Raw genomic sequence first — 22,256 nt, forward strand, 5'->3', positions numbered from 1 at the left:
GAATTTTATAGCACTTTGATCTGAGAAGATTCTTTGTGGTATTTTCATGTTTTAAAATTTATCCAGGCTTGCTTGTGTCCTAATACATGGCCTATTCTGGAGAATGTTCCATGTGCACTGGAAAACAATGTGTATTGTACTGTTAAGTGCTCTATATAAGTCTATGAGGTGAAGTTGCTTGATTGTGTTGTTTAGTTCTTCTGTGGCTTTGCTGAGTTTCTTTCTAATTCTTTCCTTCATTGAAAGTGGTGTATTAAAATATTCTACTGGTGTGGCGCTGTGGGCTAATGCACTAGACTGCAAAGCCATTTGAACTGCAAGGTCGGCGGTTCAAGCTCACCAGCTACTCCTTGGAAACCCTATACAGGGTCGCTATGGGTCGGAACAGAATCGACGACACTTAACAACAACAACAACAACTATTATTATACAGTTGTCTATTTCTTTCATCAATTCTATTAGAGTTTGATTTATGTATTTTGAGGCTCTTGCAATGGGAGCTATTTATTATGGTTTTGTCCTCTTGTTCAATTGACTCTTTAATCTGAGATATGTCCTTTGTCTTTTTTGCCTTAAAGTCTGTTTTATCAGAAGTTAATATTGTCACTCCTGCTCATTTTTTAATGCATTAGCATGATATAGTTTCCCTCACCCTTTGATGATGTTAGTCTATTTTTATCTTAGTGTGTAAGGCATGTCTCTCATAGATAGTATATTGAAGAACTCATTTTTTAAATTCATTCTGCTACTTTCTGTCTCCTGACTGGTGCATTTAACCCATTTAATTTCAGTGTCATTATCAATAGGTATGAATTGATTGCTGTCATTTTATTCTATGGTGGTGTTTGTGTGTGTGTGTGTGTGTGTGTGTGTGTGCTGTTACTGGTTTCTTTGTTCAACTTTTTTTGTGCTGAGTTAATTTTGCTTGTGGGTTTCATAGTTGTAGTCTACACTTCTGTTGTTTTAATGTTTACTAAATATTTATGGTTTTCCTCTTTTAATTTTGATGGGAAGATGTATTCATTTTCTTTGGGATTAACCTGGAATTTATTTTTCTTCCTTAGTTTAAAACAGTCTCTTTTATTTTGAACTCTAGTTTACTTCCTCAGCGTTTGTAAGTTCTATAACTATACCATTTCCTCTTTTTGCTTTGTAGTTGTCTTCAATATAAATTGATAGCTCTGGTTTTTGGTTTTCTAGATTTTGTTTTATTTTGGATGCTTCTATATCTGGGTTTAGTTCTGGGTAGTGTTATGTGTGTTAGTCTCAGTTGTCTGCTGTCTCAGTCCAAATAATTCACAGAGATTTGTTTGTTCTTCTGGCAGTTCATGGTACTTTCAATATTCTTCTTCAACACCATGATTCAAATGCATTGATTCTTTTACAGTCTTCCTTATTCATTGTCTAACATTCACATGCATATGAGGCTACTGAAAATACCATAGCTGGGGTCAGGTGCACCTTAGTCCTCAATCTATTCAGTAGCCCCTTGTTCTGTTTGAACGACTGCTTCTTGGTCTATGTACAGGTTCCTCATGAGCACAATTCAGTGTTCTGGGATACCCACTATTCCCAATGTTATCCATAGATTGTTGTGATCCACAAAGTTGAAAGCCTCTGCATAATCAATAAAGTACAGGAAGACACTTAACAACAACAAAATGTCTTTCTGGTATTCTCTGCTCTCAGCCAAGATCCATCTGATGTTAGCAGTGATACCCCTCATTCTATGTCCTCTCCAGAATCTGGCTTGCATTTCTGGTAGTTCCCTGTCTATGTGCTACTGTAGCTGCTTTCAACATAATTTTGCTTGCATGTGATGTTAATTTTTATGATAGCCATAATAAAATCCTTGAAGGTAATTCTGAAACTTGTGCCATCATAGTGTTTTGTTGTGTTTTCTCAATCAATATGAGATGCTTTTTGGATATTTTTATGATGCAAAAATTTGAACTGCAACCTGAACACTTTGAGCATTATAAGTCTGTTTCCAATTAATTACTATTAATTTTTTTTTTTTTTAAAGTATACACTCAACTCTTTTAGTTTCAGAATGAAAGACTGGCTCACTTTTTTGAGTGGTGGTTGAGATGCCAGTTTAGTTTCCAAAGTCTTTGTAGTGTCGATCTGGTTCATACTACATGTGTTATTCAGAGAACATGTGTTATTCAGAGAACATGTGTTATTCAGAACTCCACTCTAAAATCTTCACAGCATACAGGAGGGGAGGATAAAGGTTACCTGCACAAGTTAGTATGGTCACTATGGTCAACAGGGTCTCACTGCACAATGTCTGTGGCCATTATAATTAATGTGGAGTGGGAGTATTATATTCTAAGGTAGAAATGGAACTTGGGACTGTGACCAACTTCGGATTGGTGCTCCCTCATTACTGTTGGGCAGGTTGGAAGTCCCAGGGATGGTTGCTGCTTGGTTACTGTAGAGTGGGTATGAAAACCAGGGATGGACCCACAGAGTTGTTTGGGTAGGGATGCTGCCTCTTTTGAATATGATGGAGATAGACACCAAAGTTCTAGCCACAGACTCAGGGAAGAAGCTTGCTAATTCTTTAATGTAGGGCACTTCAGAAGTCAGACTTCCATCCAGAGATTCACCTAGGATTCATGCTCCTTCCTTACTGTACTGAAGGTATAGCATTAGACTCCTGGCAGGAGGGTTTGGCTCTGCATTCCCTGCTTCTAGCACCTGATGGGCAAGGGGAGGACTCATCTTCCTATATGGTGTTATCTGGGAAATCGTAGGCATGATTATGAGTTTCCGCCTTGCTGGGTCACCACCCCTTTCCCAGTCCTTTGACTTGGGTCTTTATTTGGTGTCTGTACTCATTGGTGTTTGCTGGGTACAGGCTTCTTAATGCCTTGACTGGGATATCTACACTCCCCTCATCCAAATCCCTATGGAGGTGGGGAGGGTTGTCAGGAACCTTGAGGGAGGAAAAGAAGTAGGAAGAGAAAGGTGGCATCATTCTGCAAGTTCTGTGGATCTTAGTGAGTCTACCAGTCGTCCATAATTAACTATTTGGTCCAGGTGTTTTGTTGGTGTTGCTTAATTCCTAGGAGGAATAAGATAGAATGCATTTAATCCTGTTTGGCTGGACTCAGAAATCAAGACTTTGTTTTTTAACAATGACCATTGACTGACAGGGTCAAGCTTGCCATCAATTGCAGTACTTAGGCTGTAAATCTCAATGGATGTGTCTATTTCTTTACAGATTTACCATCAGTGCAAGCTTTTATGGTCTGGCTCTCAATCTGCAGCACTTGGGGAACAACATTTCCATGTACCAAGTTCTCTTTGGAATGGTAACCCTGCCAGCTAGATGTATTGCCCTTTGGGCACTGAATCATATAGGTCGTCGAATAAGCCAGATATTGTTCATGTTCCTGAGTGGACTTTTCATTCTGGCCACTGCATTTGTGGGCCAAGGTGAGAGAAGATTGGACTTTAAAAAAAAGGGAGTGGTCTCTTTCTGTTCTTCAAGGATAGCATTGTTCATATCTTCTTGCAGTCTGGGAGAAAGGGAAATGCTTTTGGGGGACTGTAGATCCCCTGAATCCAGTCTGAGGGTTTGGGATTTATTTTGATTGTTACATCTGCCAGTAATTGGTAGGTACAAGAATCAAAAGTCAATAAGGGGCTATTCATAAAAGCAGTTCTTTCTGTCATATTACCCAGTCATTGGAACATAGTATCTTTTCTCTTTTCTTCTTATAATTTCTTTATAACAAAATTGATCACTTGCTTGTTAATCAGTTGCATTTTAATAATAGGTAGGGCTATATGGTATAAGGCTTAGTATCAAAGTCTTAATGTATGGTAAAATCTGGAGTCCTTCATCTAGTCTGACCACTTGCTTCCACATATAAGGTCAAACAACCCTTTCTGTCAACGGAACCAGACACAATTCTTGCTTATCTCACAGTGTTAGGTTTTCGTTCCTACCAAACCAATGAAATCAAATCCACTGCCATCGAGTTGATTCTGACTCATAGAAAACCTATATAGGATCTCTCAGACTGTAAATCTTTACAGGATCAGACAGCGCCATTTTTCTCCTGTGGAACGTCTGGTGGGTTTGAACTGCCAACCTCATGTTTAACAATCCAATGCCTAACCCACAGTGCTACCATGACTTCTTTGTCCTTGTCACTCTATGGAATTATTCAAACAAGTAGTCACATTCCTGTGGGAACCAAGGGTTACCCTACTCTCTTGGTTGCTGTAAGTTTACTTCCCACAGCCTCTGTCTGGTTGTTCCACTGGTTCCAGAGTGCAATCTCTGTGTGGTCCTCCATCCTGTATTGTCTCCTCCACCCTGGTTGGTGTTGTTAGGTGCTATTGAACCAGTTCTGATTCATAGTGGCCCTGTACAGGGTTATCAAGGAGCAGCTGGTGGGTTTGAACTGCTGACTTTGTGATCTGTAGTCCAGTGCTGAGCCTACAGCACCACACCAGAAGTCCATCCTCTTCCCCTAGGATGGGAATAAATGTGACTAATAAACTGCTTTCGTCTGCCAGTAATTGGTAGGTACAAGAATCAAAAGTAATAAGGGGCTATTCAGAAAAGTTGCTCTCATCTAAGTTTCAATCTCATCTATTCAGTTTTGGATGTCATGTGTTTAGCAATTTTCAGAATCCTAGGATGGGAATCCCTTTCTCACTGATGATCTGAATAGGAGCTCATTAAAATGGATTTGAGGCATTAGACACTCATGACCGAAAACCAGAAGAGTTGTGGGACGACATCAAGAACATCATACAGAAAGAAAGCAAAAGGTCATTAAGAAAGAGAAGGAAGAGAAAAAGGCCAAAATGGATGTCAGAAAAAACTCTGAAACTTGCTCTCCAACGTAGAGATGCTAAAGTAAATGGAAAAAATGAAGCAAAAGAGTTGAACAGAAAATTTCAAGGGTAAACTTGAGAAGATAAAGCCAAATATTATAATGAAACATGCGAAGATTTAGAATTAGAAATCCAAAAGGGAAGAACCTGCTCAGCATTTGTCAAGGTGAAGGAACTGGGGAAAAAAATTCAAGCCTCAACTTGCAATATTGAAAAATTCACTGGGCAAAATACTGAATGATGCAGAAGGTAACAAAAGAAGATAGAAGGAATACACAATCTCTATACTAAAAAGAAAGGGTTGATGTTCAACCATTTCAAGAGATAGTATATGATCAAGAGCCAATGGTCCTGAAGGAAGAACCCCAAGGTGCACTGAAGGTGTTGGCAAAAAAACAAGGCTCTGCAAATTGATGGAATACAAATTAAAGTCTCTCAACAAACTGATGCAGCATTAGAGACACTCTATCATCTATGCCAAGAAATTTGGGAGACAGCTACTTGGTCAACTGATTGGAAGAGATCCTTATTTGTGCCTATTCCAAAGAGAGGTGACCCAATGGATTGTGGAAATCATCAGGCAATATCATTAATATCACATGCAAGTAAAATTTTGTTCAAGATAATTTAAAAAAATGGCTGCAACAGGGAACTGCCAGAGGTTCAAGCCAGATTCAGACAAGGCTGTGGAATGAGTGATATCATTGCTGATGTCAGATGGATCTTGGCTGAAAGCAGAGAATACCAGAAAGATGTTTACCTGTGTTTTATTGACTACACAAATGCTTTTGAATGTCTGGATCATGACAAGCTATGGACAACACTGTGGAAAATGAGTATTTGGGAATACCTAATTGTGCTCATGGGAATCCTGTAAATAGACTGAAAGCAGTTGTTTGAATAGGACAAGGGGACACTGAATGTTTTAAAATCAGAAAAGGTGTGTGCTAGGGTTGTATTCTTTCATCATACTCATTCAATTTGTATGCTGAGAAAATAATCCGAGAAGCTGGGCTATATGAAGAAGAACTTGGCATTAGGAATGGAGAAAGACTCACTAACAAACCTGCGATATGCAGATGATACAACCTTACTTGCTGAAATTGAAGAGGACTTGAACTTTATCTTTATTGATAAAAATCAAAGACCACAGTCTTTGGTGTGGATTGCACCTTAATGTAAAAAAACAAAAATCCTTACTACTTGACCAATAAATAACATCATGATAAATAGAGAAAAGATAGAAGTTGTCAAAGACTTCATTTTGCTTGGATCTGCCATCAGCACTCAGGGAAGCAGCAGTCATGAAATAAAATGACATATTGCATTAGGCCAATCTGCTGCACAAGTCCTCTTTAAAGTGTTCCAGAGTAAAGATACATGTTTGAGGACTTAAATGTGCCTGGCCCAAGCCATGGCATTTTCAACAGCTTCATGTGCATGTGGAAGTTGGACAATGAATAAGGAAGACTGTAGAAGAATTGATGCATTTGAGTTATGGTTTTGGAGAAGAATAATAAAAGTACTGTGGACTGCTAGAAGAACAAACAAATTTGTGTTGGAAGGTGTACAACCAGAATGCTCCTTAGAAGCCAAGAAGGCCGACCTTTGCTCTCACACTTTAGACATATTATCAGGAGGGACCAGTCCCTGGTAAAGGAACCATACTTGGTAAAGTGGAGGGTCATTGACAAAGAGGGAGACAGACCCCTAAGGGATGAATTGGTACAGCGGCTGCAGCAATGGGCTCAAGTGTATCAGCAATTGTGAGGATGGTGCAGAACCAGGTGGTGTTTTGTTCTGTTGTACGTGGGGTCGCTATAGGTTGGCCCTGACCCTGTGGCATCTAATAACATTCCTTACTGAGGAGTTCATTGATCTGGATTTCTCTTGAATAAAACTTCAGGAATTAGTCTATTGTTTGATATCCATGCATCCACTGAGGAACTCTCATAGCGCAGTAGTTAAAGCACTCAGTTGCTATCTGAAAGATTGGCAGTTTGAACCCACTAGCTGCTCTGTGGAAGAAAAAAGCAATCTGCTTCTTCTCTAAAGACAAATAACTTTGGAAACCTTATGGGGGGCATTTCTACTCTCTCCTGCAGTGTTACTAGGAGTTGAAATTGACCTGATGGCAATGAAGTTGGTTATGCATCCACTTAAGAATATGATATTAAGTCACTACGAAGACACACTGGCTTACAAAAATCTTTCTGGGTGCAATAAATATACTTGATTGTATGATGAGAAATGAACATGAAGACATCATATACAAGGCAAATTCAAAAAGTTCATGAAAAAAATCCCATTATCGTTTTATTCCATCTTCCTACAAAATTTTGAAGCCCTCTTGTGTATAGGGAGTCAATGGCAGAGAAAGGATAAGACATCTTTCTTTTTAATAGGCCATGAGATAATTTTATTAATAGAATAGATTAATACAGAACATACTTCCTTACCAGAAAGGTACTCTCGTACTGCACTCTAGTAGATTTTTCACTATTGTTTAGAAAATTGTATCATTAGACCTTCCCTTGAACGGTCCCAATATTTCTTTTTTCTCAAATAGCTGTTCCCATTTTTGATTACTTACACCTGAGCTTTATTCTTGCCCTAATTTCTCTTTACCCTTCTTGTGGTATCCAAAGTCTTCTTTGTAAATATTAATCAATGAAATACTTTCCCTAATTCTAAAGTGTTTTTGCACCAAAATTAAATTCCTCAAAGACAAAAATTTAAGTATTATTCCTTAAATACTTCCTGTTTAGTTATTACTCACACGATAGCACCACATATGCTAAACCAGTCTTGAGAAGAAACTGGACATACTGAAATAGAACAAACTTCTGCCTGATTCTCCTCTACCAGGTCTTCACTGGCCATAGATGGATGTTCAGGGAATAGATGCAACTAGTTCAAATGAATTTATTCTTTGCTTACCCTCTTACATGACAGAGAAATCTCTTTGTTTCCCCCTCTGTACTGCTATTGCTTATCAACCATTTCTTGTTCTCTCTCTGTGGATTTGCCTGTAATATTTCCTATTTTTATGACAGCTTTTCAATCTGATATTTCCCACCTTTAACTAGGAAGTTTGAAGTTCGTTTCTCTGTGTCTTACTGGTTGTTTTTTCTCCAGAAATGCAGATGCTGAGGGTGGCTTTGGCAGCATTAGGAATCTGCACTGTTTCAGCATCTTCTACCGGTATTTCTGTCTATCGCAATGAACTCATACCCACCATACTCAGGTATAAGAGATAATGGAATCTCACACCCACCATACTCAGGTACAAGAGATAATGAAAAAGTCAAAGGAGTTATTTTTCTGTCTAGAGACACTTGTTGGGGGTATAGCTATGCTGTATGGGTAAGTGTCAGAAACAATAAATAATACTAATGCTGCTCAAGGTGTCCTTGTGGTCTAACAGTTAAGAGCTCAGTTGATAACCAGAGGACTACCCAGCAGTCCTATGGGAGAAAGACCTGGAGACCTGCTTCTATAAAGACTATTGTTGTTACTGCTGTTGTAAAGTGCCGTCAAGTTGGTTCCGACTCATAGTGATCCTGTATAGGGTTTTCAGGAGCCACTGGCCGGTTTGAACCACAGACCTTGGGCTAACAGTCTAGTAAGTTATTCTATAGCACCAGTCAAGGAAACTCTCAAGGTCCTCATGAGTTGGAATTGACTTGGCAGCATTCGTTACCACCACCACCAAAATGTTACTACTCATGTCAACAAGTAATGGTCAAGTAGGATAAATACTGAACTGCTAACTTCAAGGCTGATGGTTCAAAGTCACCAGCAGCTCCTTGGAAACCCTATCTAGGGTCACTATGAGTTAGAACCGACTTGATGGATCTTAACAATAACAACTCTTTGCTCCAGGTACTGTGCCCTTTTACTGCTTCACCTCATATGATCTTCAGGACAACTCTGTGTTGGATGTTAAAGAAAGACTTAATGTAAAGTCAGGGAGTTTAAATTTCAGGGCAAGTAAGGACTTTACAAATGCTGAACACCTAGAAAATCAAGTCTTTGTTCTCAAGTTTTAGTTCTTAACGACTATACTTTGTTATTTCTCGTTATCAAATAAAAATACTGCCCCCCAAATTAAGTTTATGGATATTGACCAGGATATTTTACACCCACAGGGGCTCAGCGTTCGGAATCATTTTAGTGGCTGGTAAGACTGGAGGAACAGTGGCTCCACTCCTGATGATGCTAATAGTTTATATGCCTCTTCTGCCCTGGGTCCTCTATGGAATCTTCCCTATCCTGGCTGGGTGCTTGGTTTTCTTTCTTCCTGAAACCAGAGATAGTCCTCTGCCTGACACTATTCAGGATATGGAAAATAGGTGAGTAAGCAGTCAAGTGGGCATTTAGTGATGGTATGCTCTCCAGATAAGTGGTGAAGACTTTTACTACCTGAGTAACAGTGTCTATTAGGGCCAAGTTTCCCAATGGGCAGGATCAGGTCTAAAGGATTTGATTCTTTGTATCCCAAACAAAATGATGTCTCCTCTAACTAAGGCTCCTTAGATTTCACATATCACCTATTCCTACCCTCACTGTTAACTTTAGGGTAGAGGTCAGTAGTAAGCCTATTGTTTATATACCTTCTTCCTGCCCTTGGGAGGTACACACCTACTTCTGAAATTTTCAATTCTGCTTAGTTTCCTATACAGCTTCAAATCTCCCTTTGCTTTAGCACCCATTATCCCCAAGTCCTGGTGTGGCACCATAGGACAAGCACTGGACTGCTCAACCATGCTGGCTGTTCAGACTCACCAGTCACTCCTTGGAAACCCTGTACAAGGTTGCTATGAGTCAGAACTGATTTGACGGCACACAACAACAACAAATTCCAAAGATATTGGAATTGCACAATGGAGGGAACTGGTCTTGTTCATAGGTGATCACCATAGACAAGGAAGAATAATGAAGGATTATCTAGAACTCCCATGCACAGATGACAAGACTATATGATGATAGTATGTCCTGATGGAATACCTGTGCAATTCTGCTCATAAATTGTCATTGTTGTTGTTGTTATGTGCCATGGAGTCAGTTCCGACTCATAGCCACCCTGTATAGGGTTGCTGAGGCTGTAAATCTTTATGGGAGTAGAAAGCCTCCTCTTTCTCCCACAGAACAGCTGGTAGTTTTGAACTGCTGACCCTGAGGTTAGCAGCCCGCTTCGTAAATTGTCATTAGGAGTGGAATTTTTGAAGGAAAGAGGAAAGGGGCCGGGAAGGAAACAATATTTTAAACTAAGAAATAATAGAAAATTATTCATAACAGTCTCAACTCTTTTCTTAGGTCTCCAGAGGGGCCTCTTTAGTCAATGGTCATAGAGCCCTAGGGTTAGAACCAATGGCCATAGAGCCTTCGCATTAGAGTAGCAATCTCCAAAGTTGTTTACCCCCATTTCCCCCAAAGCGATGGTTGTTTCCTTCTCAAGTGTCATTCAAACTCTTGAGCCATTGGTTATACCAACATTGACTGGCAGAGAAATCAGTTTGAATTGATTCATTCAGAATACATACAATTATTCTATGTCTTCTTTTCTTTTTGTTTTCTTGATTGTACTTTTTTTTCCTTCTTAGACAAAGTTCAGCAATAAAAAAACCCGGAGAGGCCTGCGTGAAAACAACCCGCTGTTAAAGAGTTTCCAGGAGTTGAGTGCTGATCAAAGACCATTGTAGGAGAGAAAAATTGCAGGGTTCCCCTCCCCTAAATATTCAGAACAAGTAAAAATGTAATAGAAATAGTTCATATTTCCAATTGTAATACTGAATATAAAATATCTTGGATAATCTCAAAAAAGTTGAAGAAAAACCATAAAATGTCAGAAGGAATAGAAAAAGGTATTTTTACTCTGTTGTGGGATAAGATACTGCTATTGAGAATCTTATGTTTTAGACATAGTTAAAAAAATGCCTTTGAATATTTTTTTTATAGGAACAAAGTTTCTAAAGATTAAGGATGAGTTTGACTGTGTTTATGGTGGTACTACTATTATAGTTCATTATGTTGTTTTTGTTAAGTGCTGTTGAGTTGGCTCCCACTCATAGTGACCCTGTTTAGGGTTTCTGAGGAGAACCTGGTGGGTTTTAACTGCCAACCTTGTGGTTCACAGACCAGTGCTGATCCTACAGCTCCACGCCAGGAATCCATAGTTCATTATAAGACTGACTTATTCAAAATGGTGATAGCCCATTATCTAACCAACAGGTGGATCCACAACAGAAAATAGTCCCAAATCGCACCATTATGCATATTAAGCAATATTATTATATAATGTTTTTGAGATCAGAAATCACAGAGCAAATGAAGGATGCAGGAAGGAGCCTCAAAAAGCTCATGGAAAGCAGAATTGAAAGATAATGGACTTTTTCCATGAATTTTTGATGCATCCTTGTCATTCAATATTACTGCTTGGGCAAATAAAGGATTATGACTTAGATGTAACTGGAACTATTAATTTAGTATTTGTCAATAAGTAATAAATAGCCTCATGGTACACCTAATATCAACAAACATTTTGGCTTGGTTACAATTAAACCATAAGTTGTTGTTGTTGTTGTTGTCATGTTCCGTGGAGTCGGTTCTGACTCATAGTGACCCTGCACAGACTGTAAATCTTTACAGGAGCAGAAAGCCTCATCTTTCTCCCGTGAAACAGCTGGTAGTTTAGAACTGCTGACAGTGAGATTAGCAGCCAGATTCGTAACCACTATGCTACCAGAGCTCCTTAGTAGTCAATAATAAATGTAAATAAACAGGAAATTTGGAAATGAGGAAAAATATTCTGAACATAAAGACAAATGGGAGAAATTAAAACAGAGATAAAATAGAAATTAGTAATTTATGTGGAGTAAAACTCTTATGGATACAAATCAGAACAGTAGATAGTCACTGAATCAGAAATAACCAGATGCTGTTGAGTGGGTTCTGACTCCTGGTGACCTCAGGTATGTCAGACTAAAACAGTGTTCCAGAGGGGTTTCAATGACTGAGTTTTTGCAAGTAGACGTCCAGACCTTTCTTTTGAGGTGCTTCTGGGTGGACTCAAACCTTCAATCTTCTGGTTAGCAGCAGAGATTGTTAACCCTTTAAACCACCCAGGGACTCCCAAACAACAATTGTTGTTAAGTGCTGTTGAGTTGGTTCCAACTCATAGGGTTTCCAAGGAGCAGATGGTGGGTTTGAACCACCAATCTTGTAGTTAGAAGTCTAGTGCTTCTCCTACAGTGCCTTAATGGTGGAATTTGCATTAATTTTGACGTGTTTCTTTGTACTTTCCTGTACTTAATTTTTAAACAATGATTATGTATTATTTTTATAGTATAATAAACGTATTGTCAAAAATTAATGGGTCTCAAAATAAAATTCTCAAAATGTATATAATCTTATTATTTAGAGATTATAAAAAATATTTGGTAAAATAGTAAAGAAAAACAACAAAGTATTCACGATAAATAGATCTGACTAATAAATTAACAAAACACATTTAGAATCCACTGTTATTAAGAAGCATACAAACTAAGATACCAATTTTTAATTTCAAAGAAAGAAATGGTCTCCATTTCTGACATATATTGCACCTAAGTATTGTATACAGGTGAAGACATATGCACAAGAGAAATGAAAATAAAGGAAAATTTAACCAACTGAAAAATACCTAACAGAAACATATCCATAGATACTCTCCGTGATAGGATTTTATGTCAATGTGACTGGGTTGGTTTGGAAGTTGAGATGTGCTTTTTTCTGTAGTGATGAAACCTAATACAGATATAGTTAGCTCTATGATGATTGGCCAAGGAGCTCTGGTAGCGTAGTGGTAACGAATTGGGCTGTGAACCTCAAGGTTAGCAGTTTGAAACTAACAGCTGCTCTGTGGGAGAAAGATGAGGCTTTCTGCTCCTGTAAGGATTTACAGCCTTGGAAAACCTGTACATGGTCTCTATGGGTCAGCACCGACTCAACGGCACTCAACAACAACAACAATGATGATTGGCTATGAGCAGCCAGCCAATCAACTGAAAGGATGTTTCCTTGGGGTTGTGGCCTGCTCTCAATATAATGGACAGGCAAGAAAACTTGCTCTTTCTCTTCCAATGGGGACCTGGGAGTAAGTCATTTCCTTGATATAAACCTTTCTCTCTATGTATATTGTTGTTGGTAAGTGCCATTGAGCAGGTTCCAACTCATAGTAACTCATATAGGATTTCCAAGGAGCAGCTAATAGGTTTGAACTGCTGACCTTGTAGTTTGTAGTCAAGTGCTGATCCTACAGCACCACACCAGGAGTCCAAACATAGATATACGTTATTAAGTGCCGTTGAGTTGGTTTTGACTCAGTGACCTGGTTTCTGAGGCTTTAAATCTTTGTGAGAATAAAAAACCTTTCTACATCTTTCTCCAGCAGAGTGGCAGGCAGGCTTAAACTGCGGACCTGTGGTTCACAGGCCAGTGTTTATGTTGTTGTTGTTAGGTGCCATCGAGTTGGTACGGACTCATAGCGACCCTATGCACAACAGAACACAACACTACTCGATCCTGGGCCAACCTCACAATTGTTGCCACACTTGAGCTCATCGATGCTGCCACTTTGCCAATCCATCTTGCTGGGGGCCTTTCTCTTTTTCTCCGACCCTCCACCTTACCAAACATGAGATCCTTCTCCAGTGACATGTCCCTTGTGACAATATCTCCAAAGTATGAGAGACAAAGTCTGGCCATCCTGGCCTCCAAGGAGCTCTCTGGCTGCACTTTTTCCAACACAGATTGGTTTGTTCTTTTGGAAGCCCATGGCACTTTCAACATTTTCCTCCAAAACCATAACTCAAAAGCATCAATTCTTCTATGGTCTTCCTTATTCACTGTCCAGCTTTTGCATGCATATGAGGTTATTGAAAATACCATGGCTTGGGTCAGGCACACCTTAGTCCTCAAGCTGACATCTTTGCTCTTTAACACTTTAAAAAGGTCTTGTGTGGAAGATTTGACTAATGCAATACGTCGTTTGATTTCTTGACTGCTGCTTCCATGAGCATTGATGGTTGATCCAAGAAGAACGAAGTCCCTGACAACTTCGATCTTTTCTCTGTTGATAAAAATGTTGTTTATTCGATCAGGAGGCCAAGCCCCTGTGGGCCCAAGTGTTGTTGACCGTCCAAACCATAGGCTCTGAGGATCAGACTTTAGCTACCTAGTAGACATAGCAAACTGTCCCTCATCTGATTATTCAGTAATGCTTGTTAGTAATCTCATACATGAGCCCTGGATGTCCACAGACAAATGTAAAAACCTTCCCTAAAAGCCGAGACTGTAAATTCCAAAAAGGCAAGTCCTCCCCCCCCATCCCTCCCCCCCAAAAAAAAAAAAGCTTAAGAGGATAGAGAGAAACACTGTTAACTGATGATATATGGAGGGGATAATAATCAATGTAATGAAACAAGCTATATGAATGGTTGAATGTGAAGCTGATGATGTGCCCTGTAAACTTTCACTCAATCCAAAATAAAAACATTTAATTAAAAAAAAAATGTTGTTTATTGGTCTAGTGGTAAGGATTTTTGTTTTCTTTATATTGAGATGCAATCCATATAGAAGGCTGTGCTCTTTGATCTTCATCAGTAAATATTTTAAGTTCTGTTCACTTTCAGCAAGCAAGGTTGTATCATCTGCATTTCGCGGGTTGTTAATGAGTCTTCCTCCAATCCTGATGCCACATTTTTCTTCATCTAACCCAATTTCTTGGATTATTTGCTCAGCACACAGGTTGAATATTGATTTCTCCTGCCTATTACTGTAAAATAGACATACATGTGTGATTGAAATGAATATTTGGAATTATGATAACAGAGAGCTTGTAAGCCCACCTTCAGCCTACAAATGACTGGCTTTGCTAAAAGCAGAGTTAGAATTTTCCTAGAGAAATAGGCTTCTTGTTAAGCTTTTGTATGGGGCCTTAAGGTGAATCCTGAACCCACCTAGAACCTTCTAGTTGGGACATTTATATTTGAAAAGACATGCATACTAACCCAGAACTGGGAGAACAGGAGATTCAATATTTGAAAGAAAGACCTGCAGAAAAAAAGTGGACTATTTGGCCTTTTGAGTTTCTGGTTAGCTGTTTGCCTTAGAGACATCAAGACAAGAAAAGTGAAAAGTCTGTCCATTAGAGAAAACCCCTTTCTAGGACTGAAAGTTAAAGGGAACCAGTGAGTCAGTTTATATACTCACTGGTGGCCACTTGGATCTACTTGTTGAGTGGAAGTGGGGGAAATGCAGCAATGAAGAAACAAGCTGGTTCTGGACATGTTCTACTGGTACCCGTTGACCTTGAGACGAGAGAGAGAGAGAGAGAGAGAAGAGGAAGGGCTGGCTGGTCTGAAGTTTAGGCAGTTGTGTGAACTTCTGAGTCCAGGGGCACTGAAATAGCCCCTGTGGACTAGGGCTGAGAGTGAGGGGAGCAACTGGTTTGATGTGCAGGAAAGTGTGTGTGTGAACTGCCAAACTTGCAACTGGTACCCATTTGACCTACTTTGAATGGCTAGGGCTGAACTGACCAGATGAAGAGAAAGATGTTTGATCTGTGAGTAAGTGTAAAGTGATACAATTTAATGGACTGGACTTTTGCTTATGGATGCAGTTGCTCAAAATTCCAACTGGAATGGAAGATTCTTTATATCCAGGAACATGCTTATCTCCTCAGTGCACTGGGCCAATGGTGATGGTGGCAGTGTGCCATAGTGTCGGTTCCAACACATAATGACCCTGAGCTCTGGTAGCGTAGTGGTTATGAATCAGGCTGCTAGCCTCAAGGTCGGCAGTTCGAAACTACCAGCAGTTCTGCGGGAGAAAGATGAGGCTTTCTGCTCCCATAAAGATTTACAGCCTCGGAAACCCTGTACAGGGTCGCTATGGGTCGGATCCGACTCCACGGCACATAACAACAACAACAACTATTTGCAAGGAAATAATAAAACTTACTGTCTTAGGCTGGGTTCTCCAGAAAAGCAAAACCAGTGCAACTTATATATGGATATATATTAAGAGAAGCTTTTATCAAGAAAGTGGCTCACAATTGTAGAGACAGGATAGTACCAAGTGCAGGTCAGTTGAACCAAGATCGGGAGGTGACGGGAAGGCAGAAATCCCAAGTCTGGGCACAGAATAGGACCACAGTGCTGGAGTAGGGACAGTGGTAGGGTGATGGGAGACCAAAGTCTGGGAAAGGCGCACTGCAGAATCGGTGGCACAAGCATACAAGCCAGGGTGACAGGAGCAGACGTGCAGGGCTCCCAGGTGGGTGTCTGATTTTCCAGGCACATATGGCTGGCAGGCCCAGCAGGTACGCAACAGAGCAAGCTGCTGGCTGAGATTCAAAGAACCAGAGGTTGGAGGTCTACCCAGGGGCATGCTCCAGATTCAGGGGGAAAAAGGGGCGTGTCTTTCTGGCGTGTTCCTTCTATTGTGAGTAGGCCACACCCCCAAGGAAACAGCCTGTCTATTGATTGGCTGCTCCTAGCCAATCATCATAGAGTTTACTATCAACTGCGAAACAACTCGGAATCCTGGCTCAATCAAGTTGACACAGAACCTTAAGCCATCACACCTACTCCTTACAGATATCCTGTGAGGTGGCCACAGGGGCAGAAGTCATGCATTTTTTATTCGTCATCTGTCACCATCTTCACACATGATGCTTGTTGGAAGTGATTGTTGGAAAAGAGCTAACTACATTAGTCTAAATCAAATGAAGACATTCCTCACTTAGGACTTTTCTCGATCTTGTACTATTCCACATTACATGATTCCATCACCTTGACCCAAATGACTTTTGCTGCACTCATGGACATTCCTTACAGCAATTAATTAAATATTCCATATATATTTATTTGATATTAAGTACAGGATCGGGGAGTGTTTTGTTCTGCTGTGCATAAGGTCATTATGAGTAGGTACTGACGTGATGGCACCTAACAATAACAACAACAATATATTCCAAGTAGTGTCTTAGGTGATAAGGAAATCGTCAAGAGTAAAACAATGGTTTTTACTTCATTGAATTTATATTCTAGCTTTGGGAATGTATATTTAAAAAGAAATCTATCAGACATACTAATTCATGATGGGGAAGAAAAATGGAACAGGGAAAAATGTTGGAGACTAATTGTAGGGATAGAGACAGATGGGGATGTTATTTAAACAGGGATGATGTGATCAGCAGTTTTTAAAAAGTCTGTTAATGAACCCTGCTTCCTGATTTTGATACCTTTGTGTAATCACCTGCTATTCGGTGTGAGTTACATTTATTGCTGCACTTTCAAAGAGTAGAATGAATAGAATGTGAAAGAGGTCGTTTCCAATCTTATTAAAAGTGTATTATTTCTGTCTTGAGTGTTTGCTCTCTTTTATTTTATTTCAGTCATTTTGAGGGAGATACCCCTTCCTAAGAAGTCAGGTGTCAGGTCCTGTGGCAAGCTCAGAGCCACCAGCATCAGCTAAGTAGCAGCCTTGCCTTAGAATCCTGAGTTTCAGTGGTTAGCTGCCATTCAGTTGGGACTGACTCACAGTGACCTCATGTCTAACAGAATGGAACATTACCCACTCCTGTGACATCCTCACTATCTTTTATTTGAGTCCATTTTTGCAATCACTCTGTCAATCCATTTTATTGACCCTCTACTTTATCATTTTACAGACCCTCTACTTTATCAAACATTATGTATTCTTCTAGCAATTGAGCTTTCTAGAGGTTGATCTTTCCTGATGATGTGAAAGGGCTAATTGATACTATTTATTGAATTGTCAGTTTCTCAGCGATATGATGTCAAGTGTTAATACATACTTGGGCCTGTGTTCACATTTCTTTGATTTGTTGTTGGATCTACTATTATTGTTTTTATTATTGCAGCTTTTAAATAAAGAAAACCTGCTTCATCTAACACCATGTTGTGATCCTAGTCTTTCTAAATAATCTTGGATATGATTAGTTTCTGGGTAACTCTGGAGTGATTTGTACAACTTTTTCTAGAAAATATGAGATTGTTCTATAAATTTCCTATGCACATAATATTTTGACAGAATTGATGTATTTAGTGCCATAATTCTGAATGACACTCTCTACCCATTATATATTTTGACGAGTTTTGCAAGCATAAATGAACATTCATGACCTTTTTTTCTCATTTTCTTCTACCTTAGATCAATGGTCAGTTTTTGGGAACTCTTTAAAATTGGATTACTTTTATGGACGTTTGCTCCTGCTTTTCTTTTCTTGATCCTTTTCTGCTGGGAAAAGAAACACAAATAAAAATAACACAGAAACAAAAGAAAAGGCAAAGGTGAAGATCACAACGCAGGTGTCCTACAGCTCTGGTGCAAGCTGACCCTATGTCCACTAGGTTTGTACAACTCAATGTTGTTGTTGTTTTTAGGTGCCGACTCATAATGACCCTATGCACAAAAAAACGAAACACTGTCCTGGGACAACCTCACAATTGTTGCCATGCTTGAGTCCATTGATGCTGCCACTTGGCCAATCCATCTCGCTGGGGTCTTCCTCTTGTTCTCTGACCCTCCATCTTACCAAACAGGAGATCCTTCTCCAGTGACTGGTCCCTCCTGAAAATATATCTGAAGGATGAGAGACAAAGTTTGGCCATCCTGGCCTCCAAGGAGCACTCTGGCTACACTTCTTCCAACACAGATCTGTTGGTTCTATGGGCAGCCCATGACACTTTCAATATTCTCCTTCAACACCATAACTCAAAAGCATCAATTCTTCTATGGTCTTCCTTATTCCTTGTCCAGCTTTTGCATGCATATGAGGCTATTGAAAATACCAAGGCTTGGGTCAGGTGTACCTTAGTCTTCAAGCTGACATCATTGCTCTTCAACACTTTAAAAAGTCTTGTGCTGAACAGAAATTTTTAAAGGTCAGCTCGAGAAGACGAAGTCAAATATTACAGCAAAATGTACAACTTAGTACTACCTTGGAATTAACAAGGAAAATGATGTCAAAGAGCTAATCCACACTAGTATTGATGGTCTTGTGCTGGAAAAGACTTGTCTGGGTAGGCCCAGGTTGGCAGCTTTGAAGGTTGCTGCTCTTGTCATTGACCAGCTGTGGGCCAAGGACATCTTTGGAAAGTCATGCGGATGTCTGAAAACTTTAAAGGCATTTTCTAATTTTTCTCATTTAAAAATCTATCTTCCTATTTCATTAGTTTTTCTCTCTTCAACATTTCCATTATCTGAGGCATCAAGATTGATGGGACTTCCATACATCATAAAGATCTACTTCCTGTGAATATATTGTCATTTTTGCAAAGAGGGTCTTGTCCTCTCTGGTATGTTGTTGTTAGGTGTCATTGAGTTCATAGTGACCTTATGCACAACAGAGCAGAACACTGCCCGGTCCTGCGGCATCTTCACAATCATTGTTACACTTGAGTCCATTGCTGCTGCCACTGTGCCGATCCATCAAGTCGGGGGTTGTCCTCTTTTTTACTGACCCTCTACTTTACCAAACATGATGTCCTTCTTAAGGGACTGGTCCCTCCTGATAATATGTGCGAAATATGAGCGGCAAAGTCTGGCCATTGCGGCTTCTAAGGGACATTCTGGCTGTACATCTTCCAATACAGATTTGTTTGTTCTGGAAGTGCTGTATTGGAAGTACTTTTACTATTCTTCTCCAGCGCTACAACTCAAATGCATCAATTTTCTATAGTCTTCCTTATTCATTGTCCAACTTTCACATGTCTATTGAAAATACCATGGTTTGGGTCAGGTGCACCTTAGGCCACAAGCTGACATCTTTGTTCTTGAACACTTTGAAGAGGTCTTGTGCAGCAGATATTCCTAATGCAATACATCATTTGATTTTTTTCCCCAATGTGCAATCAGGGGTTTGTTTCACATTCATATGTTAATTGGTTTTTTGTGAAGTAAATAAGGCATCCTCTGTTCACTTCAGGGCAAGTCCAGGAGTGAATGAGAACAAATTTAAGTGCATCTGGTGCGAATTGCCAACCAGGCAAGCAGAGGGAATGGCAGCAGACCTGGCTGGCCCAGGGACTGGCCCAGCCCCAGGGATCAGCGGCCTTTCTCCCAGCCCCCGGAGGCATTATGGGATACATATGCACTCTCCAGTTCCAGTCTCAGAAACCCCTTCCAGAGAAAGAGAGATGAAAAATGGCAAGTGAACTGACTTCCAGAAACCTGACCAGGAAGCAGAGGTCCAAAAGTCACATAGAAGTGGCAATAGAATGACCCAGGACTGGAAAGAGCAAAGGACGTGGTATAATCTGGGTTGGGAATAGAATGTGGGCCCTAAATGGCGCCAGGACTGTGACCTCCCAGAGCCAGGGATAGACCAGTGGAGGGAAGGGGCTGCCTTTGCTTCCAGGGCTGGTCTGTTGTGCCGGGAGGTGGGAGGCAGCTGGTGTGAAGTGGCCATTGAAATGAGACTGAACAGGGATGGAGGTGGTTAGAGACTCCCTCCCTGGGGAGAAGCTACTTGAGAGAAACAGGAACAAGGGGGACACTCCGACTTCCTGAGGTGAGCCCAAGGTGGATAAGGAAGCTTGGCTGACAGCACCTGTGGTCTCTGAGTGAGGGTGGGAGGAGGGTCCTCTCCGTAACACTGGCTGTTTTGATGTTTATCATTCAACCTGGAGGAAGAACAAGGTCCTCCCCACACCTCTTCCAGCCCAAGACTTGGCCCCAGGGGAGGGCTAGGAAGGAACAATGAGTTGTGGGAGATTATGTGGCATGAGGAGTCTACTGGGTTTTCCTGCCTTTATGGGCGGGAGTAGTAGGGAGGTGGTGGAGGCTGGTTTGTGGGTATGTAGCCATTGTGGAAGGTGGGAGAAAAAGAGGAAGATTCCCAACGAGATGGATTGGCACAATGGCAGCAGTAGTGGATTCAGGCATAGCAATGATTGTGAGGTTGGCCCAGCACCAGGCAGTGTTTCATTCTGTTGTGCATAGGGCCACTGAGAGTCAGTATCGACTTGATGGCACCTAACAACAACAAGAAGCCATTAGGGAGGTTGCCTTGGCTGTAGTAGGTGCTGGCAGCTGCTTCTGAGCTTTGGCTTCAGCTGCAGGAGTGGAGGTGATGCCAGAGCTGCTGATCGAAGGCTCCATGGGCTCAGGATAGGGTGGTGGCAGGGGCTACATGTACCCCATGGCTCCATCCATCATGGGAGGTCTGGATAGATTCAGATGGGGAAGGTGGATAGGAGTACCGGAGAGGGCAGGGGTACATTCCATTGGTGATGGGCAGTGGAAAGACATAGGCCCTGTTGGGAATGTAAGAATACCTATAGGCTCCATTGGGCGCTTCACCTACGGAGGCTTGAGATGCCATCTGTAGCATTCATGACTAAACTCAGTGGTGACCTTACTGTAGAGGTCAGTTTATAGAAAGCAGAATCTTCCCAGCCACCTACTGCTTCAGCCTTCACAGTCCGCTTGATGTAGTTTGCACCAAACACAGGCTGTTTGATCTCACAATCCTTTAGCAGGTAAAAGGGCATCATGTAGGATTGCATGGCATCCTTCCCCTTGGATAGAAAGATGACCCAATATGGATTAGGTAGAGGATGTCTTTCTTGGTCCCCTGGAAGGTCTCTGGCACATTTTTCATGTCAGTCGACGTAAGATCCACATAATCATAGGATATCGGGGTGCTCTTGGTGTGGTTGACAATCACCCCTCCACCCTGCGTGTGATTCTTGTTAAGCACCATAGTCTCAGGGAGGAGCCATTTGATTTCCTGACTGCTGCTTCTATGAGTGTAGATGGTGGACCCAAACAACATGAAATCTTTGACAGCATCCATATTTTCTCCATTTATCATAATGTTATTTATTGGTCCAGTGGTGAGGATTTTTGTTTTCTTTACATTGAGGTGCAACACATACTGAAGGACTTAATCTTCATCCATATTTTAAGTCCTCTTCACTTTCATGCAAGCAAAGTTGTATCATCTGCATAGTGTACATTGTTAATGAGTATTCTTCCAAGCCTAATGCCATGTTTTCTTCTTATAATCTGGCTTCTTGAATTATTTTCTCAGCATGCAGATTGAATAAGTATGGTGCTCACCTTTCTTAATCTAAAATCATTCAGTTCCTCCTTGTTCTTGTTCAAATGACCACCTCTTGGTCTATGTACAGGCTCTTCATGAGAACAATGAAATGTTCTGGAATCCCATTCTCTGCAATGTTGTCCATAGCTTGTCATGATCCACACAGTCAAAAGGTTTTGCATAAAGCAGTCAATAAAGCACAGGTAAACATCTTCCTGGTATTCTCTGCTTTCAGCTAAAATCCATCTGACAACAGCAATGCTATACCTCATCC

General features: G+C 40.6%; 2 pseudogenes; one reads left to right on the forward strand and one right to left on the reverse strand.

Annotated features, from left to right (window-relative positions):
* Positions 1 to 15,099, forward strand: part of LOC102829798 — a 44,312-nt pseudogene extending 29,213 nt beyond the window's left edge.
* A 5,587-nt stretch (positions 15,100 to 20,686) lies between these two features.
* Positions 20,687 to 21,640, reverse strand: LOC102830180 (annotated as a pseudogene).
* Positions 21,641 to 22,256: the final 616 nt, after the last annotated feature.

The sequence above is a fragment of the Chrysochloris asiatica genome, unplaced genomic scaffold (genome assembly GCF_000296735.1).
Source record: "Chrysochloris asiatica unplaced genomic scaffold, ChrAsi1.0 scaffold00310, whole genome shotgun sequence".
Classification (NCBI taxonomy): Eukaryota; Metazoa; Chordata; class Mammalia; order Afrosoricida; family Chrysochloridae; genus Chrysochloris; species Chrysochloris asiatica.